The sequence below is a fragment of the Astatotilapia calliptera genome, chromosome 11 (genome assembly GCF_964374335.1).
Source record: "Astatotilapia calliptera chromosome 11, fAstCal68.1, whole genome shotgun sequence".
NCBI classification, from domain to species: Eukaryota; Metazoa; Chordata; class Actinopteri; order Cichliformes; family Cichlidae; genus Astatotilapia; species Astatotilapia calliptera.
Window position 1 is genome coordinate 35700593 of NC_137432.1, and position 17363 is coordinate 35717955.

At 41.2% G+C, this 17363-nt stretch overlaps 1 protein-coding gene across 1 annotated transcript in view; it reads left to right on the forward strand.

Annotated features, from left to right (window-relative positions):
- Nucleotides 1-17363, forward strand: part of sv2a (synaptic vesicle glycoprotein 2A) — a 47859-nt gene that overhangs the window by 1708 nt on the left and 28788 nt on the right. The window lies entirely within an intron of this gene.

Sequence of the window (17363 nt, forward strand, 5' to 3'; positions counted from 1 at the left end):
GACCTGCAGGTATGGGTGTTTCCACTGAAGCACCAGGAGGGGATGAACCATGCTTACATTTCTAGGCAGAGAGGCCCAATCCAACTACTGCAGTCAAATCCAAAGTCAAATTCAATTCAGTTTTAATTATATAGCACCAAATCACAAAAACAGTCACCTCGAGGTGCTTTATATTGTAATTTTAAGACCTAGAATAATATATACTCCCTCAAACAACCTGGCTGTTGTTGCAGATATGCAACAGAAAATGATTGCTTCAAACATTATTAGATGATTTTGGTAGGCACCAGGAATCAAATACATAAGATAACACTTGCTTCCTTTATTTATGGTGTAAGATTACATTCTGACATTTTCCAAACAAAAGACTGATTAAAAAAATGTCAGAATGTAAACAATCTTAATCTCTAAATGGGTAATTTGGCTGTTTTCTGAATTTTTCAAAAGATTTGACAGAATTTATAAAAGCCTATCAAGATTTTGTATAGTTTATACACCGAAGCATCACTCAAGGCTCTATAAAAACAGGCTGAGGTGCAGGTGAAGGTGTTTGCTAAGCTTGAGCCAAAGGAGCAAAGGGAGCTGCTCTGTTTGGTGTTCTCATTTTGTGCCTGCTACCCCTGCTGATTGGGCCGTGCTCCGGTGTGTCCGCTGAGATTAGCCTCATCACAAGTTACAACTCGCCTCTCCCTGCAGCTGGGGGTGGTGGTGCCGGATATATTTGCATAATGGCTGAAAAAATGCATTAAATAAGTAGGTATGACTGTCTGCGGCAGTGTGGAACACAACTACACACCTGTCAACTTCTCCATCCGGGTGTTGTAAAGTTCAGCAATTAGCACAGCTGTTCCACCACTTCAGTGAAACGCTTCATGGCTTCTCCAGACAGATCAGCTCTTGGCTCGTGATGCTGCTGCTGCTGAGACACTACTCCCTGCTGAAGATTTACTGCAAGGGTGAAAGATAATCGATGGCCTTTTCCCTCATCTCCACATGGTGGTGGGGGGAGTTCAAGCAGCAATTAATGTCAAGCACATAACTCTCCATTAACAACTGAAAGTGCATTTGTTTGTTATCGGCCAGAACCAATATTGTCTCTTCTGCTTTTAATTAGCCTTCAGAAGCTCTTTTATTTTTTCATTTTTGATATACAGTATGGAGTTATGTAATAAATGATTGGTGGTAATAAATCTTAGAGTAAAAGTTCCAAACCTTCCATCATAAAAATTATTTCACAGGTTGAATTTATTCATACCTGTCTCTGGAAAGACTGAGCGACTCAATAGTAATAAATCAGACTAATTATTACATGATTTTACAGACGTGACTGCATATTTTAGAATGAAATATTTCTGTCACTGAAATTCTACTAGCTTTTTCTATTACCTCAAACCTGCTGGTTTATTTCTATAAATTTCGGATAAAAAAACCAATTTTTAAAAGAAGCGCTCTTTTAGTCATTCCTGTGTTTTGTTCTCAGACAGAAAGGGAAGCACAGAGTAGAAATATGATATACTTTATTGGTCTTTGTGGGAATTTAATCCATTACAATCATTAGAGGCTGTGGGAAGCCAGTGTACAGTACCCAGGGACGCCAGTGACTTGGTCAAGGTCACAATGACTGAGCATGTTTTCATTGTGGCAGAAACCAGAAGTGCTGGAGGAAACACACAAAAGCACAGCGAGTAGTGGAGATAAACCTGTGTTCTTTATAATCCCAGCAGGGGGGCAAGTCATCATGTTGTATGGAAATTTACAGGAAAATGGGTCTCAGTTCCCTTATGTTCTGACCTCCACATACAGTAAGGGATCTGCAAAATAATAAAGAAAGACCAGAAAGATTAGAGGATAAGAGAGGGAATCCTCATTAGCTAATGACTTTTCAGTTTCAAGTCTAGTTTCAAAACAGCAACATGGCAATGGGGAAAGCCATCAGCTCGAGGATTCACAGGGCTTCACCAACCAATAAGAGACGTCGTGGTGACTACATGCGTCTGTTATAAACGGTCTCTGGTTTGATCCCAGGATCGTGTCCTTTGAGGCAACAGTGCTGATCCTCATAAACACAGCCTGGTATTATTACCTTGTGAGTGTGGATTAAGCAGATATACTGAGAATTAGCAAGCTTTACCGGTGCTGCGTATATTTTGAAGCAATAAAAATAATCCTGGAGGAAATTCTCAGCTAACTAATCATCTTCTGCCTCCAGGTAAATATATAGTTATTGTTATGTACCAGTACTGACCATAACTGTAATAATTAAAAAAATAACTTTTGGTTCCTCACAAAATATTGATATGAATATTTTGTGTTTCTTCATTTAGTTTTGATTTATTTGCCTTTGTATCACTGAAAGTGTTAGTTCAGATCTTCTCCACTGTAATATTTGACTTATTGGAATACATGGAAGGATTATGAAGCAGATTATGAAGAAACCATGGACGCTGTAATTTAGCACCTCTTCTTCTTTCCTCTTGCTACTATAAATACTGTGTCCAGTAGAATAAAACATGCTCTGTTATGAGATGAAACTGTTTGCTGCTCCAGTTTTACACAAATACCTTTCATGTGCAGGGACCCAAGAGCAAAGCTTGTAGTGGCAACAATCTAATTCACACAAGCATGAAAAAACATTGCACCCATTGTTCACTGGGAGAGAAGAGCTACAGCAGAGTATCTGCAAAGTGCACTGCTAATGATATCTACATGCTGAGTTTGGCCTACAGCAGCTTTATAGCCTCCTTGTGTAATCCCTGCAGCATATTCTTGGGTGTTGGGAAGACTTTAGCTCCAGCCACGGTACGGCATCCTGCTGGAGCAGAACTCCACAATGCACACCTTCACAAGGATGATGCAGAGTTCTTGTCACTGGATTCTAAAGCGTAAGCATGCAAACGTCTAGACCCCAGGGGCCACGGACTCCAGAGGTGTCATTTTTCTTCTTTCTAAGATCATCACTGATGTAATGATCATCTAACAAATATTCTCTTTTGAAGGTCACTTGCTATTACGACATGTGCTTTTGGTTGTCATGGTTGCATCCTGTTCCCAAATATTTACTTTTCTGTGACCTCTGATTATACCTTCATACTTACTTCTTTATAACTGCTTGTTCTCACACTGCCTTCCAGCCTAAATTATCTTCAGCACAGCCACATGTTCCCCAGCTATAGGGCTGGATATTATGACCCTTATTTAAATAGCATTGGGTAAATGAAACCTTAGGAACCCCAACTTTTTACCACCCCCTTGCAGAGCTTCCTAAGTGATGGTGTAACGTTGAGTGCACTTAGTTTTCATTCACCTGTTCCAAGGATGTTTTCATCCTTCTCGAAAAGAATTCCATCTTATCATATTTTATCATTTCAATTTCTTCAAGACTGCCTGCTCAGAGGCTCATCATGGTCATATTGTGAAACAAACCCCCCACCCCACCTCACCCTACGGACAGTGGCTCTTCCAGTTCCTCTTGGTATGATGCAGTGGGACTCAAACCTTCCAAAACCTCATCTTTGGATATTTTCCAAGATGTTTTTTGGCAAATGTGAGACAAGCCTTTGTGGTTTTTTTGGTCAGTAGTGGTTTTCTTCTTGAACTCTTCCATGGAGGTCATTTTTGCCCGGTCTCTTTCTTATGTTGAATAATGAGCTCTGACCTTAACTGAGACATGTGAAGTCTGTGGTTCTTTTTTGACCTCTTGGATGAGTCGTCGCTGCAGTCCTCGGTCACTCCTCAGAAGCTTCACCACTGTTCTAAGTTTTCTCAGCTTGTGGCTCTCACCCTGGTTAAGTGGAGTCCCAAAGCCTCAGAAATGGCTCTGTTACCCTTCCCAGACTGATAGATTTCAGCGGCTTTGTTTCTCAAGTGTTTCTTTAGATTGTGGCTCGATGTGTTGCTGTTTGAGATATTTTAGCCCGCTTTACTTTATCAGACAGGTTCTAGTTAAGTGATTTCTCAAGTGATTCCAACAGGTCTGCCAGTAATCAGGCCCGAGTGTATTTATGGAAACTGAACAAAAAAATGTGGTCAATCACAGTTAATTCACCATTTAACAAGAGGTGCAATTACTTTTTCACACAGGACCAGGTAGGTTTGGTTACTCAGGTTATCTTTGTCTAATATTAAAATTTGTTTGAAACATGTGAGTGTGACAAATATGTAAAATGCTGGGAAATCAGGAAGGAGGCAAACACTTTTTCACACCACTGCATCAAATCAATGACTGTGATATTTGCACCTCCAGTGCAGTTTTCATCCCTCCTTGCACCGCTTACAATCACGCTGGCAAGTGGGGCATTTAATGTGCAGTAGGTCTCTTATTTTGAAAACCGAGCAGGTTCTTTATTCTGTTTCCTGTCCTTTTCATCTGCTCTGTGTAGCTGGATGTGATTGTGATGTGTCTGACTGAGTTGCACCAGCTGTATATCCAGGATTAAATATCTCAGTTATTACCCACAGAGGATAAATCTCACAACTTTCCACCCAGCACTTTATAAATAAGTCCAATAAGTGAACATATCATTCGTTCTTCAAGGCCATCAAGTTAAACCCTACCACATTTCACTTTATCCCCCCAAATCAGGGGTGCTGATACTCCTCTACTCATTCAACTGGAAGATCTTATATAGAGTACATCTGTAACCCGCGCTCACCCCAGCTCGCACTTCCATGCAGTTTGTGTCTGAATCCCGCTTGTGTTTATTGTGATAATAGCGGCTCTGTTCTGTTCTGTGCTGCTTTCCCTGCATCAGAGTTTCCACATATGGAAAGTCGTTGAAGTTTGAAAGCAGACACATGCTGACAGATATACTGCAGATGGAAATCTGCTTTTGACTCTGGCAGTATAATACTGCAGTGTGTCTTTGTAACCCCCCACCGAGCTGTCGTTATGGTTGTAGACTTCTAGCTTATCGTGTCATTAATGCTTAATTCGCTGTAACTGACACATATTTGTACATATTTGTCAGTTTCTAACAAACACACATTCAGCTGCACTGAAACTGCAGTGGACTTGTGGAGACGGTGCACCAGTGCTGAATACTAATGAACTAAAATGACATTAAAGTGAGCTGCTGTAATATGTTCATGTTGTCCACACAGCTTTTTCAGGAATTGAGCTGAACCTCTGCAGCTGCCCTGGGTCTGACTCCTCTTCAGTCCATTTTGCAGCGTGGAAAGCCAAAATGGATGCAGAGAGCTGACGTCACAGTGTTTGACACGGTGTTGCTAGCCACTTTGGTGCCACCAGGGTGACGGTGCACACTGAGCAGGGAGCAGTGATGTGAGTCATGTTAGTTGGGCTGCAGATTCTCCCAGAGGGGAATTGTGCATGCACAACCTAGCTTTGGGATGGGGGTGCAATCTAGTCAGTCTATACCAACCAAACATCGCACCCTCCTCTTATGGCTTTACCCTGGATGGGCCCGAGGCCATGCAGGAACGTGGTGCAGCTGAATAGCTGTCACTTCCTGTGTGACCCTGTGCAGATGTCTCAGTGCGGCTGGTGCGGATGAAAAAGCAGGAACTGGACAGAGATGGTGAGAAGTGGTTTATCGCACCAATACATCACTCCTGAGGGACGAGCCGAATCAGGCACCTCTGTCCTTGTGGCCAGAAAACAAGACATGAATAATTGATGGAATATTCACATGGTCTCAGCTGGAGTTCCCTGGATGCTTAGACTAGGCTAGCTGATAGAAAAATGATGAATGAGGAAGGATGAAAAATGCCGGGTGAAGCTGCCCGAGGAAGATTGGCTGGAGCAGGCTGATGAGTAAAAGCCAGTGTGTTTGTGTGCAACACCTTCAAAACAATGCAGATTGTTCCAGCTCACCCTTCTTAAGACTACAGGGCATTTCAGTGACTTTTACAAGCAGGGGACAAAAACACATACATGAGGATTATTATTAGTGGCAGATATTAATGTTGATGATATCAGACCCGTAGAATGAATAAAAAATTAGCCAATATAAATCACTTTAAACAAAAAACGAGTCAGTTTAATGAGGAGCTTTATATCATTTGTAGTAAGATCTTATTTATGAGTGATGATTAAATGGAGTTGGTGGGTCAGGGCAGTTACAGTTGTCATTATCTCTGGGTAACTGTACCAATACAGCTTACAGATTTAACACATTATTGTTCTGGGAAAAGTGTTTTACCTTTAAGGCAAGCTTCTTTATTTAAATCTAGAAGATTCAGATTAAGCAGCAACCTTTGATGCTGAAAAAAAAGTGACAGCTCTTAAAAATGGCAGCTCATCAAAAGTGTGCCAGTTTGCAGGTTGATTGGCTAATTGGACTCAGGTGAGACACATTCAAACAGGGGAAACTCGTAAGTGCGGGGCAGGTGATTACAAGGAGGGAAAACCTCCAAAGCAAAGCAAACAGAGACACAGAAAGAGAGCTGGTGCCAAAACGGAAACAGGAAGTATGGTGAATATCAGAGACACAGACAAAGAAACACAAGCGACATGGACAAGGTGAACAATGGGGAAACACAATAAAAACAAAATAACTTGGATAAAAAGGCAACATTAGACTATCAGCGCCATCTCCACTTATTTTTCCCATAAACTGTCTTTAGATTTTCATAACTGCTCTGTTTGTACAGCCTCCCACAGCCAGTGAAACACATCTATATACTATAGACAGTCAGCTGGCACGTCTCGCTTTTCCACTTTAGTGAGCTGATATGAAATGAACCCGTGGCTGAATGTAATCTCCTCCTGTGGTCTGAGCTCATAATGGCAGCGGAGACCGTGCTTTATTATGAGCATTGGTGGTTGTTGACTGAGTATTTGGGAGGGGGTGGGTGGACCTTACTGACCCCACCCAGAATGCAATGCTCCCGATGCACTCAAGAGAGCAGAAAAGACTGTATGTATCTGAGATATCAGTAGGCTGAGAATGAACACACAGATGTCTGTGTGCTCGGGAGGATTTTATGTGCATCTTAATGGGCTGTGAATAATTAGTTAGATTAGACCTGTTTCCCCTTATTTTCCAGTGTTGATTATAAAGAAAAAGTGTCCAGCAAATGATGGAAGGGCACAGGAAACTGGACTGAAAGCTGGGTGTGAGAAAGCACCACTGAAAAGCAGTTATAACGCCTGAGTCGCCTTGATGAAAGGCCTTGGCTTTAGTTCTACTTGTGTTGACTTCAGAGGGGATTGTGACAGCAACTTACCTGGCATCATGATGATTGCAGTGCTTGTTGTTGCCAAGAAACTGAAAGGTTTGTCCTAAAATACCTTGGTACCAATGAATTTGACACCACAACCTCAGACACCCCCTCAGTCTATTAACACCACGGATTGAGAATGTGATGTGTAATTTGAAGGCCAGCCCGTGAAAGGTACACAATATTGTGAAATACACTGAAAATTATATTAATTTTAAGCCGATTTAATGTCTTTTTGATTCTGGAATGAATCTTTTTCTATCTATCAGCATGTCATCTTGATCAAGATGTGCTGAGCCACAGGGACAATCAGAGGAGAATATTCACTACGTGCGTCACAGCATGAAATCAAAGATGTCAGGAGGAATGAATTCAGTGCATGACATTACCAGCCATCTGCAGCTTGCAGGAATTACCACTGGGCCGTCTTTGGCTTTTTCACACTGCTTTTTTTTAATCACTCTGACTCTGCTCGTAACTGACATTAACTTGGATGTGGGGGGCGATCTGATCCCACCTGGATCACTCACTTAAGGTCAGGTGTGGAAAAGGCTTTCAGCTCTCTAAGGCTCACCTCTACGTACAAACATTTGCAGCGATTCACAGAGAAGCTCTCATCACTCAGGCTCGTCTCTGTCACGCTTGCTAATTACTGCGTCTGTGCTGTCAAATGCGCAACAAAATTCAGTGTGTCAATAAGAGCTTGGGTAATAATTATGAATATTTACTGGGTTCATGTTGGTTAGCTTTTTATAATAAGTTGCAAAAATCGTTGCAAGTTTTTACCTTTTAATGTAATGACTGTTATATTTTGCATGGATTGCCATATTGTGCATTGTGCAAGCTGGTCAACAAGTAACATAAATGCTGGTGAGGGTAGTTTTTTTTTTTAAAGAAGTTTTGATCTTCAGTAATAACTCTGCAATCATTTCACCACTCAAGTGGAGAGATGATGGGACAGCTAACCTTTCAGGTTATAGGATTGTCGTGTTTTAGAAGCAGGACAGAGAGGTGTGGTGAGTGCAGGTGAAGGTTTACGTGTTGATGACGACAGGTAATTAACAATGTGCAGTGAAGGGTGGGGGGTGTTACGTTATGTGACTCTGGAAAACACACGGCTTTGCAGTGAGTGTTGCATGTGCTTCATTGTCTAAATTGCACTGCACTTGTCCCACTGAGTTTTATGACCTCTTGTTGTCTTTCACTTTATCCTATAAACTCACTTATTCATGTAAATTCTGGTGCCAATAATCAGTTTGCATTGGCAGTGCACAACCTAATTGGGGGCTTGATATATGAATCCTTCTCAGGTCACTAACGAACACAGTGCAGAGCCTAAAAAGCCCAGTCCTGTCTGGGTGGAGAGGACGATCAGGTGGTTTATTGTATCAGGTTGAAGAGTATGACAACACTTGTCATAAACAGCTGCTGATTGATGAGAACAAACCAACCAGTGAAGCTGTGGTTCAGGAAACCAAAACAAACTGTTGCAAAGATGCTCTCCAAAGAGCCGAGGGCAACTCACTGCAGCAGGCTGCAGCTGCGATCACATTGTGAGATGGACATCAATAACTTTCTGACATGGTCTGAACTTTGTCCCACACCAGTCTTTGGTTTATAATGGCCAATTTTCAGCCTCTATCTGGGTGGTTCTGAGATCAACGCTTAATAGCAGTGATCTGTGTGCTCAATATTCTTTTTCACTTGTGTAACATGTGTGTCAAGTGTGATGGGATCTGATCGAAGCCAGTCTGTTCAGATGATGTTTTCAGTGTTGTTTTATAAAGTGGTTTAAGGGTGATGCTGCTGCGCGATGAACTCTGCATTGGTTTCTTCTACCTCATCCATCTCCTCTCAGCACACCACTGCTTATCTTTTTCTGGGCCGAAACCTGTCTGCTGCTAAGTGGGTCTTGGATTTCCACAAAATAAAATGTCTCATTCTTATCAGTGCGTGCCACAGCCTGGTGTCAATGACAACATCCATTTTATTAGCTCAGTTTAACAGATGCTTTGGATTTTTTTTCTCTGTATGAAAGAGTAACTGTTGAAAGCTCAGGGCCATCAGCGAGCGTTATGAATGGTGGTTATACGCTGCTGTCGATAGAAGTGCCTCATCATTTAGACTAATTTAGTGGCAGATGGGAATCTCCAGTGCTCTTTGAAAGGAATATCAGTGAGGCTTACAGTTTAAAATACCACCGGTTATATGGATAGCTGCAACAAAACAGATTAATGATCACATTATCTTGTCTTAACGAGGGGAAAACCCAAAGTCTGGTTTTAAAAGGTCAATTCTCACAGATACAAACAACATTATGCTTCTTCCATTATCCCTGTAGTGGTTTTTATTTGGAGCAGGTTCAAAGGTGCGCTCAGAATTTAAGGGCTGATGTACTTTGTCTGAGATTCATTACTTAAGTAATTTTTGGTCACAATATATTAACACATGAACACTTTATTCTAACCTGCGAATCTGTTAAGTGAAGCAAATAAAGTCACAAAGATTGCAGTTCCTCAAATGGCCACTTGGGGCTTACTTCAAATGGATGTCAAGCTGCATAGGCTTGTTTGTAAAATGCCAACACATTCTTGGTCCCAAAGCGTAACATATTACGCTATGTGACAAGTTGTCAGAAAATGCCTGACTTTAGAACAAAGATAAACAATGCTGATTTTCTCCTACATAACAACAAAAGAAGGTGAATTTTCATAAAATGCAGATTTAAGGTTTAAAGGTATGCATCATTATAACACTCTGCCTTGACTGACGTGTATTTCCGCTAGCTGTCTGCACTCTTCCACCTTAGTTTATTTCAGTCACTGAACTCTTGACTTTGTGGTGTTGTAACTGTTTGGACAAGTTTACCAGCAGAGACCTTTTAGGCAGGCGGCCTGGTTGGTAATGTGCGCGATGTAGTTGTGCTGTTGCGGGAAATGAGAGACCACACCTCACTGCTTGGTCAAAGAGTGAGAGTAGCAAGACTGTGTGAGAGACTATGGCAGCCAAAAATGTGTCTAGATAGCTTAATTTGAGGTAAGACAGTTATCAACCTGCTGCATGCTGTGTTTGATGCCTTTGGAAAAGGTCAAGTTTGCTGCAGGTTTGCATCGATGACTCTGCTCGTCTCGCCATTTCTTCAAATTTGTCTGTGATTATGAGCCTCGGGTCCACTGAGGTATCGATGTTTGTGTCAAAATGTGGGGACCTGTCCATAAATACACAAACCATGTGCGATGTAAGGCTACATCCATCTATTGTATTCTTTCTGTGATTCATACAAATTTAGGAACCACAAGTAACAACAGTATTTATGGATTCATGTTTTTGACCACATGCCAACCGTACGTCCAATATCACAGCTCCTTTTAGCTCTCTTTGTCTCCACCAGCTCCTGAATTACGTACTCATTTACCAGTTCTGCAGCTGGTGGTAAAAGAATGAGCTGTTAATGGTGAAAATGTATTGGCCTTGAATGCAAATATGGCTTTCACCATAAGTAGCCTACTGGCATATTCATTTATTAGAACTAAGATCCTCATGTGTTAAGTTGTTTAAGCAGATGTTTTTCTATTTTCTGAAGCAGTTCCTCCACCCGAGTGTGTGACTTGTAACTGTGTGACTTGTGCAGTCTAGACTGCAGTGTAGCTCCAAGACAGCATCATTTATTTAACTCCCATATTTTTTGTTTTGTTAGCATGCTTTTAGGCTGCCGCATTTTATGTTGCATGTGTGGCTGTGTGTAAGGCAGTGCTTCCCAACCCTCTGGCATTGTCTCTGCTCACTGGAAGAAAATAGGATTACATAATTAAGTCTTTCATCAGCAGCCAACGACAGGCGGAGTATTTGCTCGGTTCCCCATTTGACTGTTAATTTATTATCATTTTACACGTCTTCGGAGATGACAGAGCAGTTTGGGAAAATGCTTTGTTTCACAATAATTCTTTGCACGGCACAACTCAGCCAGCCATTTCTGTAAAACTCCCAAAGGCCAGCAAAAGTGTATATTTATTGAAAATCTGTGAACAGGGAGATATTTTCAGTGCTGAGGAAGCAGCCACAGCTGCACACTAACCCTACAAATGCACTCCACCAAACTGTTTGTTATTCATAGGCAGCGAGTCAAGCAGAACACACTCTCATCTCAGCGTCTCCGGCTTGTGAAAGGCTTATCATAAGGTGATGGGATACTTCGTTATATTCAGATGGGCCTCAAGAGTCCCCTGGTACAAAGGTTGTGACCATGGTGATGAAAGAGGATCAGTTATTCGGTTGGCTTCTTAAAGAGTGGTTGATAATAGATTGAGCCATATGCAAACATGGATGTAGAACATTGTGGCTCTATAATGGCTAAAAATAGAGAAACAGACAAACAAATTTGTCATCTGACATGTGACGTAGCTAAGGTGATGCAGGATCAAAAGGTCAGAAATAAGTTAAGAGTTAATGTTACCAACAGTGATAGTAACAGCCTAACACAGTGGTAAGACCCGCCTCCATGTCCTTTTTTGTCACAAGTCATAAAGGTAGAGAGTGGACTGGTTGTTTTGACTGGCTGCTGTCATTTCAAATGACTTCTTCTACTGCAAAGCATTTTCAGTGTTTAGGCAGCTCACTTCATTAGGATGAGTCAGCATTTAAACACTTGAATGCACTGTACTCCAGTCCATTTAAGAGTGTATATTTTCCCTTTCAGATCATCTCTTTGATCCTTTCTAATTTGTGCTGCAGTCTTTACGCTACAGAACACAGACAAAGTGTCTTCCTGCTCTGTCGCACAGTGATTCAGACAGGATGGTGGATAAAAGCTGGAGTCTCAGGTTTATCACTTCTCTCTTTGCAGCCGTGAAATTCATCTTTTTCTGCAGCAGCAAGCACAGCCATCACGGCTGACGTGTTTCTTAATGTGTTCTTGGTAGAATCGCTCTCAAAATTGCTTCTAAAACACAGATCAGAGGAAGTTAAAGCTTTAGACTCAAAGGGGGAAAACCATATACACTTTATACGCCCATCTCTGGCAGTTATCTTCATTATATGAATTCATCCAACACCATCAGGTTGGTGCTAAATTCTAAATTTTATTAATAACGTGTGTTAATTAGGTAACACTTACAAACAGGTTCTGATATTGATGTCGGACAATATGAGACCAAATGGCATTATTTACTTTTTTAATCTTTTGCATATTGTAAGTTCCAATCATATTAAAAATTATACACTAATCAGCCAATTTACTATAGCCAAACCTTGCTAGTACTGGTTTAGACCCACTTTTACCTTCAAAACGGACTTTTGGTTGACTCAACTAGCCAGTTAAGATGCAGGTCATATCCATATTTGTCAGATTGTTATATACAAAAGAGTCTGTAGAATTTAATAAAAGGTCTGTTTAACTGTTTTATGCTTGGTTGTTAAATCTGATAAGCAGTCACTGCTTTCAAATACGAATCTGCAAAGATGTGTAGATTCTTCACACACATCTTCAACCCAGTGACAGAGAAGACCCCTGTTTTAAAGTGTCAGTGTAAAATATGATCTCCACCCTGGCGTCCGGTGCTGCGTTCTGGGGTGGAATAATGGCTAAAAGGATTATTGAATATTATGTCACAGTAAAGCCAATCTTTGACCCTTTAAATGTAAAATGTTATCATGGCATTATTTCCTCCCATTACACATTTGTGTGGACTAACTTCTGAGTTTCTCAGTTTCTTCTGCTTCAACATTTCTAACCTTCTTATTCGTGGGACTGCTGACCAGGCAACAGATTGATTAGCAGCAGGTGAACATGTGAGTCCAAGCTGAGCAACCAAAACAAAGCAGTTTGTTAATATGTCTGTACTGCCTTTATCCTCCGTATGTTTCTGATTTTCTATCTGCCTGCTGTATCTCTATAGAAACGACATTGATGCTTGTTTTGCTTGTTAATAACACATGTTTGAATCTCCTGGCTGGAGCTCCATGAATTGGTCATTCACTTAACACAAACATGCAAGTGAAGACTAATAATGAGCAATGAGCAGGATGAGATCCAGGCTGATGACCAAGCACCAAATGCCTTTCACAGCATTTGCTCGTGCTGTGATGCTGCGCTTCACAGTGTGAATGTGTGGAAAACAAAGATCTCCAGTCTGTTTAAGATAACCTCAGTGCGAATGATGATGGATAGGTGGACCAATAAGTGATGTTGGATGAACTATAAGAATAATTAAATCTGTGCAGCAACCTGAATAGTTTCTGTCAAAATCCATCCAGAGTCTGCGACCTGAGGGACTCACTGTAAGCCAAAAAATCCAAAGCAATAACTCAGCTCCAAATATTTGCTTTTCTCTCACTTGATTTGAGCAGAACTGTTAAGTGAGAAATTTAGTGACCCTGCACCGTACCTCTGAGGCCCAACTAACTTATGTACACAAGAAATCGATGTAACCTCGACTGCTTGTCGCTGCAGTTCAATCTGAAGTGTTTGTGTTTTTGACCCCTGTGTGTTTGTGACTGATGCAGTTCAGCAGTCATTAATCCTTAGTTCTCTGCCTGTATAAAGTACAGTGGTGGGAAAAATACTGGAAGAATCAGCTTCTTCACACTGGAAGAAGCTGAACTAGAACAGATACCTGAATTCAAGCTCCTTAGAAAAGATAGCTCAAGCTATAGATTAGTACAAAGAAGTCATCCTAATTGGGCTTTCATCAGCACAGAAAAGAAGATCAGACACCAACTAGGGAGGATCAGAAAGACAAACGCAACAACACTGTCATCCCCTCTGTATCGGAAAAACTCAGGAGAGTCTTCTCCAAGCACGACATCCCAGTGTACTTCAGGCCCAGCCGCACACTCAGACAAACACTGGTTCATCCCAAAGACAAAACTCCTAAACATAAGCTTAACAATTAGAGTATGCTATACAGTGTAGCAAGGAATGCTCAGACCTCTACATTGGAGAGACCAAACAGCCACTTCACAAACGCATGGCACAACATAGAAGAGCCACCTCCACGGGTGTCCACCTGCATCTAAAGGACAAAGGTCACTCTTTCGAAGATGCCAGTGTTCACATTTTGGACGGAGAAGACAGTTTGAAAAAGGGGTGAAAGAAGCCATCTATATCCACTGTGAGCGACCATCTTTGAACAGAGGTGAAGAGGCGAAGGTAGACATTTGGTGGTCTGCCATCTATAATCCAGTTCTGAGATCCCTTCCCACACGCCTTAATGCCCACTCACATCCTGGTCCATCCGGGGGGACACTCCCACTGGGCTTAAATCTGGGACTCTCCACCATTTGACCCTAAAACTAAAGAAGCTTCTTGAATGAGAGGTGAAACATCTTCAAGCAACTTAAAGAAGTCCAGATGCTTTTCTTTCCAAGCTCCTTAGACAGCTTTAAGGATCCTTTGACTTTTCCTTTAGCGCTGGCATAATATCGGCATTTGTTCTTTTTTGTGTGATGTGTCTACACTGTTGGATGCATAGGGCCTTTTCATGTTAGCATGTAGCTCAGAGCACTGCTCTGTCTCACTGTTGCGTCCTTGTGGGAAGATCTTGGTTTAACTTTATTTTTGACATTTTTCACCTTTCATTCTGAGAGGTACAGAGCATAGACAGGAAAGCAGGGAGAAGGTGAATTTACATGCAGGTGATACAGGTGCCATTTAAGTAGATTTGTATTCTGTAACCTCTGCATTTATTTTGCTGTTCTCTTCTAATCCTGACAGCCAGAGTGAAAGAGGATCTCACTGATGCAGTTTTCTCTCGTCTCCTTGGGTTTTGCTTTCAGCTGGCTCTCACTGAGCTTGTTCTTAGACACTCAGTTGTCCCAGCAGACCTCTGGGTCGTGTGATGTTGGCTCGGCAGTCTGTCTGTTCATCACCCCCGAGGCTACACAGGAAGTTTTCAGGGATTCCCTCCCTCCTACCTTCCCAGTATTTAACATCCTGCCCCCTGTTTTGCATCTGTAATTTTCTTGCTATAATAATATCATTGTGCACTTGTTAACACTTTTACAAATGGGCCAGTGTTATTTATAATGAGCAGGAACAATGATAATGAGGTTAGCTTGGCACTTACCCAGTGTTGTTTAATACTGCCCATCTGTAGTGCCTGACATGTTTCTCTAATTACACTGTCCACTGATTTATTGATCCGAGCTCTCTCTGCACATCTGATCACTCCCTGAACATTCGGGCAACATAGTACACTTTTTATGAAGTCCAATATTTCCCCCCAACAGGAGAGAAGGTTTTCCAGGGCCTTTTAATGTCACAAAATGACAACTTTAAAGAATCATTTGAACCTTTTTATTTTGTTATTACTGGTGCCAGCTTCTTGACTACTAAGAGTAACTTCCGTGTTAGAGCCATGAAATAGATCGTAAAATAATTACACACATAATTTCTTTTTATTTTGTACCAATAATATTTTTAAATATTTTTTTGTGAAAGACAATAACAGGGGACTAAGCGAGGAAGAGAATACTTTATACTTTTTTGAGAACACTTCAGGTTAGTGTTCATAATTAGTGAGTAACTATTACAATTCAGTAAAACAAGATTGTAAGAATTTCAACTGTTGATCATTTTTACCTTTGTGACCTGAATATTTCACACTACTGAATATTTACATCATGGTGTGCTTGTACTGATCATATTCACTCTAAGCAGGCAGATAGCGCTGTTCTTTTGACCTGCTGCAGAACATTCAGCCAGCGTTTGTAGTCGTGACGCTCGGAGCTGCTTGATCCCTCAGGCTGAACGTTGTCTTTCTCTCTCCCACTGAGCTGCTGCTGCTGCTGCTGCAGTTCTCTTTAAAGAGACTGTGGAAAGCTACTAAAATTACTTCAGTGCCTGCTACAGCTGCAGTCGACCCTCAGAGACTTTCTCTCCAAGGACACGTCATCTCTGCCTGTTCTCCTGAGCACATACATGTCGAAGATTTGTCATCGCTGCAGGCAAACAGTAAACAATCTTGGAGAAATTCTGCATGGCGGGCAGATGTCACGGCTTTATTAGCTTCCATGTTTGCTTGTGATTTCTTAAGATGAAGCAATGGGATGGAGAGATTTTGTGTCTCAGAATTATTTGATTTACAACCCTGTTAAACTTTACACCATCACTAATGGGTGTCATTGGGTGCAGCCTTTTAATTAGTAACCACGGCAAAGACTGACACCACAGGAAATTGGAATAAATGACCTCACTTCAGTAAGATGACTAGTTAAATCCACTGGACACTAAATAATTTACAGGGTTAATAACCTGCTCACTAAATACATATTATTATTCTTAGACTATACTAGAGTAGCTTTGCATGATTTACATGAATAGTTCATAACAATACTTGTTTGTCTTACGCTAGGCCTCAGTACAGCCCCTCTAAAACAAGCTTTTTATCAATATTTAAGCAAACTTCTTGACTGCCCCTCATAAACAAAAGACTTGCTATAGTTCATGTGAGCATCCACCATTATAAGAATGGATGTGTGATAGAAAATAAGAAACAGTGAAATAGATCCCATTTGAGGATTTCTAAGGACTCAAAGAGGCGAATGTGTCCAGTATTTAACACAATATAAATTGAGACACATTTTATCTCCTTCTTAATGTGGTGAATCATCACATTAATCCTTCCAGTCGGGAACTGTTCGTAGGATGCCAAATTGATCATACAGTAAATGCTCAGTTTATTATGTCTATTTGTTGAGCTTACAGCCTTTTCCTTTGGCACAGCATGCTCCTGTCAGTAAGACAAAACAGAGCAGCTTCACAGAGACAGAGGTGCCATGAAAAAGAGCAGGCAGTCCTGCTGATACAATCAGGATTGCTAATTATGACTCAATGAGGAAAGACAAGTTCTTTTCTGTACAAACTAAATATTTTATAAATACCTAATGATGTCTTGAAAAGGGAATCCTCTATGTGGGAATGACTCTTCAGACCATTTTGAAGTAGTATCATATTCTGACTGTGATATCATGGGATTGCCTGACTGTTTCAAGTATTCAGTGTCTGGATTTAAAAACAGTACATGGATTATAATCACAAGTGTTCTTGGGGTAAACTTGAATTTAACCCCCACCACGGCGGTACTTTCTGTATATGCTGACCTTTGCTGCAGCTCTTTGCTTGTTAATTGCACAGACCTGTGTCACAGCATGGACCATTATATGTTCGGTAGCTCTGTGGTGCA